The sequence below is a fragment of the Neopsephotus bourkii genome, unplaced genomic scaffold, assembly GCF_033783945.1.
Source record: "Neopsephotus bourkii isolate Nb327-2 ecotype Australia unplaced genomic scaffold, CSIRO-AGI_Nbou_v1 NB_768, whole genome shotgun sequence".
NCBI lineage: Eukaryota > Metazoa > Chordata > Aves > Psittaciformes > Psittacidae > Neopsephotus > Neopsephotus bourkii.
In genome coordinates, this window is record NW_026901264.1 from 1958927 (window position 1) to 1969360 (window position 10434).

Below are 10434 nucleotides of genomic sequence, written 5' to 3' on the forward strand. Positions count from 1 at the left end.
TGAGTGGCTGCATGGTACTTAGTGTCTGCCTCTGTGTTCATAGCAGAAAGGCGTAAATTGTACAGAGTCTGATTTTCACTTATCATCTGATCCTATGTGTCTGCTACACCAGCTCATATAAATTGAGCTGATCTACCTCACAGCATGTATCTCAGTAGCAACTCTTTATGTGACAAAATCTGTGATTGTTTCCCGTAAGAAATACCAAATTGGTATATCCTATACGTTAGGTTTTTCACTAGCTTTGAAATTAAAATATGGCATTTATTTCCTTCCTCTCTCTCCTTGAGGTCTTTCTTCTCCTAACTCTCTTTCCTCTCTGTACTGGTATGTGTAGATAGAGTTTTCAATGCAGATGCCATCCCCTACGGCTGGTGGTTGGCTGCTGTTTGCTTACATGACTCATTCTTCCCCTCCTGTTTCTTGTCTGACATGATATGCAGAGCTTTTTGCTGTTGGCTGTATTTCAGAGCACATATCTCTTGTCCCTGGCCTTGGGGTTTTGCCTCTTCTAGGTTTTTTGTTGGCTTTTATTTTACGTGAACTTCTCATGTGCCCTGACAGCCTTCCCTTATTTCTGGTGACCCTTACTCCTGTTATCTGAAGTCTCTCCCTCCCATGTTAAACTGCTCCTCTTCTCACTGCTGCTTCTTCTGTTCTAAATATTGACTGTGCAGATTATTCTTGAGAGGTGCAACAGACTGTGTACAAGTTAAAGCTTTGCTTCAGCAATCGGCAGTGCCCGGAGTGTGCTTGATTTGCAGGCACGGCAGAAACAGGGAGGCAGATGCAGTAAGACAGGTACATAAAAGGGTTGTTGCGAATGGAGAACTACTAAAGCACACTGAAAAATCTGATTTGGTCTATGATGTGTTTCTAGGATGTGCCTATGATGTGTTTCTTTGTATCAAGAAAAAATTAATACACAGATTGGTAATTTCAGGTCTGTAGTCAGATGCATGAAGTAATACGAAATGTTGAAGTACCTTGCTTAAGGTGTGTAATTTCATGTGCAGAAAGAAAATATCCTTTAATTTAGGACCTTTAATTCATTTTATACATTAATTTTGTGAAACTTTTGCATGCAGTAAAAGGCAAACGAATACATGGTGGTTGTAGCATGTCTGGTTTCCAAAAGGATAAAAATTTGCCTGCCCTAAATTGTAGATGGCAACTATACATGTAATGAGAAAGAGTCTTTATTTGCAAAACCAAGGAATGTGCATGGTAGATACTAGCAGTGTCATGGAAGTGTGTATACATATATGTCTTATATACCCATATATGATCATACACCCATACTGGGGGCAAACTGAAATTTTCCAGTTTGCACCCTGCATTTCCAAAATACTGTATACTAATGACACTGGTTATGAATGCACATTGTATTCACTGAATGTTTTGTAGTTAAACTAGTTTTTTCTAGAAAAATACAAGTATAGATTAATCACTGTAGTTGTGATCCTCTTGAATTATCTTTAATATCCTGTAATCATTTCTACCTTACTCTCTTGAACAAGAAATCATTAAGAAAAAAATGCTGGTTTGGCTATAAATGATTTTTTGGCATGAAAGTATGTTTTTGTCATGCTTAATAATCAAGTCCTAGAGTTCTGAAGAGGGTTGAATGTGCAGAAGTTTTTAATGTTTAATCCAATAGTTAACCTTCTTTGCAAGGAATATTCTAAACTATCAGTTATCAATCTTTATTCAGCTGAAGTAATTTACATTATACGTAGGCCAAGGTTGAAGGTGTTAAGATTGACTAGTGATTCGTAAAAGTTCTTTTAATATTCAGATAAAACTGAAGGTTGACCCTGCCTCCTCCTGCTTGCAAATCTGTGCCCAATGCCTACTTGAAGATTGTTAGCCCCACCTGAAAAGAGTTGAGATGTTAACAGCCGCACCTATTAGATGCCAAACTACAGGAGTTTTCCCCTTTCTGTGATCTGGTACTTACATGAATCTTCCTTGTCTTCTGCAGAGCTTTTAAATGTTTAGCTAGTGAAGCTGTACAACTGTTTTCCTGGTTCTGCCCATCAGAGAGCAGCTAAGTGAGGGCAAACCTAGAAGCTCCTTGTCCTCCATTACTGAATGTCTCTTTGCTGTGCATCATGATAGGGTCTCTGATAGGATTTTTTTGTGTGCACCTTAATTTGACCCTGTAAATTCTCTAAAATCTGACCTGTGGGGTGTGCTTTAGTGAGATAGATTCAGCTTCTGTGATACAGGTAAAAGCAAAATCTCAAATTCAAATAGATAAAGCTCTACAGAGGGTTCGGAAGGCTGGCTGGGGAGATAGAGCATCTAACTAAAACAGGTAGGCTGCCAGTAAGTTTTTTAAACTTTGTATTATTTATTTTCAAGGATGTTTCTCTTCTATCTGTTTAATAGCACCTGGAGTTCCCTGTAGTAATGACTCTTAACATTTTCTATCCCTGATTTAAATTATTTGAAGAAGAAAAAAAATGCAGAGATCTATATTTACCAAGGTCAGTAGAATGTCACAGCCTAGCTAGGACTGACTTCCTGAAAGAAGTAGAAAGAGCCCATATATACCCTTACTAGAAGGGGAGTTGGAAGCTGAAGAGTTGAAACCAAAGACTTGTGGAAGACTAAAATGATGATGATTTTATTTTTAGAAACCAAATTGGAGGTACAGTTTGCTACTGCTTTTACAACATTGATTAGCAGCACAATAATGGCATCTAAGAGTTTTTCAAGGCAACTATAAATAAAATCATGGGCATATCTGTTAATATGCAAACTCTGAAAGAAATGACAGATTTGATGCTGTTCTGTTTGTACAGGTATTGCCAGATGTTAATGCTGGTCTAAGAGTGACGACCAGTTAAAAGACAAATACTGAATTACATAAGAAAACAAGGGAACACACAGAGAAACCCTAGCATTTTATAGTATGATCACTGCAGATAAATCTGCAGAAGAGCTTATGTGTTTTAAATCAGTTTAAAAAGCAGTTAGTTTGAGTTCCATTTATATAGCTGGACAGAGACCCTGAAGATGGTTCAGTTTTCCAGGTTAGTAAGAGTTTAAACACCTACTGCTTGATATATTTTTTACCTTTTATAAAATTCATAAGTAGATAATTAACTTCACAGTTAAAAGCAGTATTTCTAATGGTATTGTTGAGCAGCAAAGACAGAAAGGACAAGGAGAAACCCTGGTTTCTCCTTCTTCATGCTAGTGAGGTACTGTGCATGTAGAAATTGAGTTTTGTTAGTGGAATGTTTCCAAAGGCTCCATTATATGTTTTCTCAATACATGAATCTGTAAGTAATAATCTGCTCCCTAATGTCTATCAACTGATTCTGAATTTTTATCTACTTTGCTACTTTATATGTATTGAAATAGAGACAAACTTCACTTATATCCCTTTTTGAATGGCAAGAGTGTTACTCCTTTTTTTACTTACTAATGCCTTTGGGTTCCAGCACTCTCTGGACTCCTCCGGGATAAATGAAAAAGACTTGCTCCATGGAAGAACTGCACCATGGAACAATCAATTTATAGATTGATATTGTTCCTCTAACAGTTAGCCAAAGTAAAATAAAAGGCTCTTAATGACAGCCATAACAAATTAAAGAGGAATAAAGCTTACTCAACACGGTAATTCCATTTTCCACTTGGGTACTACTAAAAACATGAGTGGAAAGAGAGGGAGAGCAAATACGTCCCATGGAAAACAAAGGAACTGAAGTTAGCGTATCACAAGTGAGAGCCACAACCAAAACAGAATTGTTCTCCTCGGATTCAGTTGGCAGATGCTAAAATAATCCTGCTTTACATGGTGGCTGGGAGGCATTTCAAATTATTTGTTTTCCTTCCAAAGAGCCAGGTGAAGCTGAGGATGCCCATTTTCTCATGTTTTTGTTTTTTTACCACTCTATCGTCTTGAGGCATGTTATCGTCTATAGAAGAAACACATTTATCCCAAGTGACTTACTGGGGGAGATTGCATCTGTACACAATAGTAATGTGAATTGAGTAACAAGGATGTGGGTGATTCAAGTATTTAAAAGATATCCACTCTTGGGAAATTTCCACTGGTAAAAATCCATCTCAGGACATGATGCGATGTTACCAGAATATAATCTGTGCTGAGGACAAAGGAAAATAGTTTTAAACTGACAGAGAGAACATGGAGATAAGATCTTAGGCATAAGTTCTTCCCTGTGAGGGTGCTGAGGCGCTGGCACAGGTTGCCCAGAGAAGCTGTGGCTTCCCCATCCCTGGCAGTGCTCAAGGCCAAGTTGGACGGGCCTTGGAGCAACCTGGTCCAGTGGAAGGTGTCCCTGCCCATGGCAAGGGGCTGGGACTGGATGAGCTTTAAGGTCCCTTCCAACTCAAACCAGTCTGGGGTTTTATGATTCAATGTATGCTCTCTGTATCATCACACCTGGCTTAAATATTTTTCTACTTTAGCAGGTGGTATTCACAGTATATATTTAATGACCTATATTTTTTAACAATAAAAAACTCTTCATGCAGTTAGTCCAGTACTATCCAAACAAATTAATATACAGTTGCTTAGCTCTTCTGTACTGTCATCTCCAGTACTGCTGTTAGCAGTAGTTTTCATTAAAAAGTCAATCTTGTAAAGAATTACTAAGTTGAACTGCCTTCTATTTTCCTGAGTGTTGCAGTCTGTCTGGATAAAAGATGCTCCAGGGCGGCAGGAAAGAAAGGTAAGCTGATGGGGGACATGGCAGAGAACTGCAGGTCCCAGCTGGCACATACCGCAAAAGAAAGCTCCACTGAAGGAGCGTTGATCCTGTTTGGGTAATAATGGTTTGGGTAATTAAGCCTGAAATACAAGTAGGATTCAGTAAGTAGAATTGAACTTTGATTAAACCTTCTGATGGGTTATGCAAAGAGACAAGCACTGAAGGGAGGGAATTTCTTAATAATATTGACTACTGTCACAGCACTGGACGTTCTTGGAAGAAAATCTATTCAACTGGAAAATTGGATGTGAAGGGGAGGACTTCTCTGCAACTTGGATGTTATAGCTGCTTGTGAATTAATGCAAAGGCATACACAGAGAAGATACAGTAGGAAACTCAGGTTTCTTGCCTCATATTTATATAGGCATTCATGTTAATTTACTAAGCATTGTGTGTTTAGAGCATTGAGAGCTGTTTATACCTAAGTAGACCCCCCAGAGAGATTTAGCTTAGAGAGTAACAAATATTGTGCAGCATCCCTAGTAGGAATAATGTCCTTGCAATGGGTTTGCATGTCATTTTGACCACATTTAGGGTACCATATGGCGATGACCCTGGATTGCGCAACCTAGCTCGAGATGAGTAGCCCAAATCTTTTTTACTTGTCACTTAGAAGAAACCAACATCTCTTGGAAACAGCAACAGAGAGCAGCAGGGAACACACTGCTATCTGAGGAAAGTGGAAGGAGAATGGGTTTGTGCAAATAGGCACATGTCAAGGAGGGATAATGCTGTCAGAAACAGATGGTGTTGAGGTAAAAATGGCAAGCTCTTTCTTTAGCTGTCAAATTATTCAGCTCTGATAAACATTTTCTGAAGTAACTAGTGATTCTAATTTTATTTTTTGATTATTGCTCTGATGAAACAGTTTTATTTTTTACAAGAGTTTGCCTTTCTGAAAAGCCTAAGTGAAGGCCCCTTTGTAGTGTCTTAGGTGAAAGATAGTTTGAGATTGTTTTCTCTAAAACAGACTTCCTGAATATTATTTCTTTCCAATAACTTGATTTATGTTTTAATATTTGAAGGATGTCATGCTTTTTCTCTTCTTCCTATATTATAAAAGAAAAAAGCCAACGAAAACTACAGGTAGATGAGTGTGCTATAAGGGTGGTAGTAAAGTCTTGGTTTTTCATAGCTTTCAGATTATCTTTTAACCCATTGGTTTAGTCAACCCTAAAGTTAAAACGTTGGTGCAACATCTGGCTAAGGACTATATCATGGAGTTACGGTTGTGGCTCAGCCCATCCCTTAATGGAATTTTATGTTTTTCACACACAACTATTGTTTTCAGTCAGATGTTTCATGCTTGACTTATTCATCCGTGTGACAGTTAATTACTTCTAAAGTAATTGAGACATTATTGAAGGAAGTGGGTAAGAGAGCTGTCAACAGAAAAACCTTAGCAAAAACAACACTGTAAGATCATCTTGTAGTGTGCTTTTGCAGTTGCTATTTGAAACCCTCGCTTCAGTCAGTGGAATAAGCAAGAAATGGCTGAGCTGTTACGACAGTCTCCTTGTTTCTCTGTGAACGTGGTTTATTCCTAGCAAGGAATTGTCTGGATAGTCTACAGAGTTAGGAAAACGCATTTAATATACTTGAGTTTAATGGGGTTTTGCTACAACATTACTCTTTGATATGCCTGCCAGAAAATGATTGGTTTTCCTCAGTTTTGCAATTGCTTCTCTGGGACCATTGTCTTGAATGTTTTCATAACTGCACATGTTTGTGCATCTTGTAGTATCAGTGCAAGCAAAACAGAAGCCCAGCTAATATATTACCAGTCCTGTAGATCTTGGGTTTAGTAGGTTGTTGCTGGTCAGCATGGTTTTCAGCAAATCCTGTTGTTGACAGCTGTATTCTTAAAACACTGAAGTGTACTGATCCTTTGAAAGAAGACAAATATGTATTTTCAGATTGCCCATCTGCATTTGCTTGATTAGACGTGCAGCTTTAATTATTTGGGGGAAGAAGAGAAGTGGTCTGGAGTCAAACTGTTTGATTATTGTTTGACGTTTACTATGCATTACTATGGAGAACCAGAGAGGGTATGGCATGAAGATCTATCATGTCCTTTTTTGCATAAAGTACTTTAAATACGCAGTATCTACCCAAATTGCCTCAGCTCTACATGCTATTCCCTGCCTCCTATACAGAATAAAATCTTAGATGGAGTTAGCCAAGTGTAATTTACCTTTGCTCTGGAACTTCAGCAGAATTAAGGAAGGAGATGCATAAGCCTAGCTGGTAATGAAATGCAGATTGTAGGGAAAGTTAATAAAAGGTAATAAAATACCTACCTGGTGCTTGGTGGAGTATTTATCTTAACTTAGAATTCTGTGTGGTTTAGGAAAACACCACCAGATCTTATAATGTTTTCCTGTACTTAACAGATACCTCTTCAAGTCTCATTTCTTTTTCCTCTCCACTCCCTGCCAGCCTGTTGCAGCTTACACTGCAAAGCTATTTTTCATGTTCAGCAGCGTGGAAACAGAAGGGAGAGGATGAGCCATTACCTGGAGTATTTTTACAGAGGGTTACGCGTGGATCTGATGAAAGGCCAGACAGATCGTGCAGATGACACTTCATCTTCTGTAGAACATCTTCCGGATTGCAGTTTGCACTTGCTTTCTTTCCTCTGATTGTGTGGGATTAGAAAGGAATCTAAAAACTTGCCATAGGTGTTGTTAGCATTCTGGTTCCACATACAAGCTTCTAGGCTCAGTATGTTCAGTGGTAACCGCAGCAAAAGTAAATACTATGTATGCACATATGCCTCTCTCTCTTGCCTGGGGGTGTCTGAGGGGAAGCCATATGTGAGGTCCTCTTGCTTGTTGTTATCTAAATCTGAGATTTGCAGTAGTTCTTGATGATATTGCTGGGTCAAAAGATCCTGGGTCAGCCCCGTTTGAGCACTAGCTCTGTTAGCTGATATCATGAGCTGCTGGTAGTTTTCAGATCATAGAATCACAGAATGGTTTGGGTTAGAAGGGACCTTAAAGCTCATCCAGTTCCAACCCCTACCACGGGCAGGGACACCTTCCACTAGACCAGGTTGCTCCAAGCCACATCCAACCTGGCCTTGAACACTGCCAGGGATGGGGCAGCCACAGCTTCTCTGGGCAACCTGTGCCAGCGCCTCAGCACCCTCACAGGCAAGAACTTCTGCCTAATGTCTAATCTAAATCATTGTCTCTGCAGAAGAATCAGTTCTATCCCACAGACCTTTTTGCTACACCTCCTTGGACTGTATGTTCTTTTCCAGTCTGTTTTGGTTTTGGTTTTTCCTGTATCTGACACGTGTTCCTAAATTGTATTTGTCTTGATCAAAACTGCATTGATGTGTATGTGTTTGTGTGCTCCTTCACTTTCTCTGGGGGTTCTTGCTTTTCCTCAGGATGAGGGCCGTGTGATACTTGGAATTTGCCTGTGCTACAGTCCAAGCAGAGTTGTTTACTTCATCTGAAGTGAAAGCACTCAGAATTGTCAGTCCCAGCAGGAAGTTGGAGAAAGGAATGTCTGGCCAAGTTCTATGGAATTCTCCAGGTTAAAGTCTCCAGCTTTCAAAATCAGTTTCATTTGTCTGTCTAAATGTTATTGCTCCAAGTTGAGTAATGATGTCTTCCTCAAAGACGAGCAAATTGGATAGCAAGAGGCAGAGGCCATTCTCTAGATCGAAGATGTCTGTGTCATCTGGTTTGTAACAATTCTGGCAAAGTAACGACCGCTGCTCTGAAAAATTTCCTCTGACATAGGATAGATGAGAATGCTGACACTAAAGTAATTGGTTTGTCCAGGTGGATATATTGCATACATTTGTGCAGGCATAAACTGTCTCTGCTGGTTGACCATGTAGGTTGCTATACCATGCAAGAGGCTATTTTGAATGGCCCCATGTTCATTTCTTCTCTGGGGACAGGAATGGTGACAGCTCAAGTGAGGCTACCCACCTCATCTCCTCACCTGGCCATATCCCTCACCCATGGGGAGATGGCAGAACTGAAAACCAAACATTTCCACTGTCAAAAAGTCTCTTCCAGGCCTTATCATCTTACTAAATGTCTTTTCTATCCACTTGCCCAATTACAATTAGAGAGGGATGTGTTTAGGGTTGCAAGAGAAATGTTACTGTCACAATGCAGGTGTGTGAATTACAGGTTTCCCTCAGATTTTGTGGTCAACTGGAAGAGAACTGAGAGGTTAGTCTCAAAGCAGCAGAGCAAAACAATTTAAGGGGATGAGGGGAGGAGAGAAATGCTTGTAGTGTCTCTTGATGAGCCACTCTGCTTGAAGCCTGTTATCCAAAAAGCTACTGTTCTGCAGTAAGGATATCTGGAGATGCTCAGATGCTATGTTTCAGCAAAGTCCTTAATGTGCAGTCTTCAACAAAGCAGAATTTGGTGTGATAATCTTGTTTTCTTAGAAGAAACTGTGCAAGGGGGACTGAAAGTAATTACAGCCCCTTCATTTTATCTTGCCATGGAACAGAAGTGTATTAAATGATGCTTTTTGAGTTGAGACATTTATTCAAATGTTAGAAGTATCTCCCATAAGAGTAATTGGAAGTTGGGACTGAAATACCATAACTACTTTTGAAAGTATTGTGTATAAAGATCGCTGGTTATGAATATTTGACTGTGTTTCACAAGTTTCTTTAGCTTTTACAGCACCTGAAAAAGAGAACACATACGCAGAGGTATGCAAAAGATGAAAAAGATGTAATCTGTCACTGTATTACACACTGATCCAGTGGTGCCAGTCACACACATGGTACCAAGCAAGATTCTTCTGCCTTTAGAATAAAACCTCATAGAAAAAGTAAAGCTCATAAGATATAGCTATAGTAAAATGAAGAATGCAATAACAAGGGCAACCATATTGATAAACTATGAGAACTATGCTTCAAATATGTGATATTTCAATTTTTTTTTTTTTTGTGTGTGTATAATATGTGAACTGGTAGCTGCAATGCACATGGCTGGCATGGACCCAAAACACAGTAAATGATTTGCTTGTGAATCTGCTAAGTTCTAACTGAAAATATACACCTTAGTTTTCTGACTTGTTCTTCATACATGAGTTTTTAAAAGGCAAGTCTCTAAAAGAATTAGGGGATGAGCTTGTTTATATAACTTAACTATGTAGTATATACATACCATCCACCATTCTGTGTAGCTAGAGATGTGTGTCATGGGACATGATATTTTGGGAAAAGGTGGAACAACTGCAGTGAGTGTGGATAAATGTGTTTAGAGACCTAGAAAAGCTGATTGCTAAGGAAGCAATTAACAGACTGAGGTTATTTATCTCAAAGTAGGCAAGAATAAGGGAAGTGAAGCGTTAAATATTACTCGAAAAAAAGCTCACAAACCTCCAAAGAGAAGGAAAGGAACAATTTATCTTCCATGCCTGTGATGCATAGAGCAGCAAGAATGGGCTTTGCCCAAATCCAGAGAATCTGAGGTGAATCCATGGTGAGTTGCTTAGGCAGGGAGCCTCGTAGGGGAAAGGGTCTGATCACCTCTAGGAGCTGTGAAATCTACACTGTGTGTGTTTCCACTCCTGGTTTCCACAGCCCTGAGGATCTGGTCTCTTTGTTCATCTGTTCTTTTGTTAAGGCTCACCTGTTTTCCATACTGGATTTTGAAGCATTCATCTGTTGGGGGAAATTTATAGTCCCTCTTGC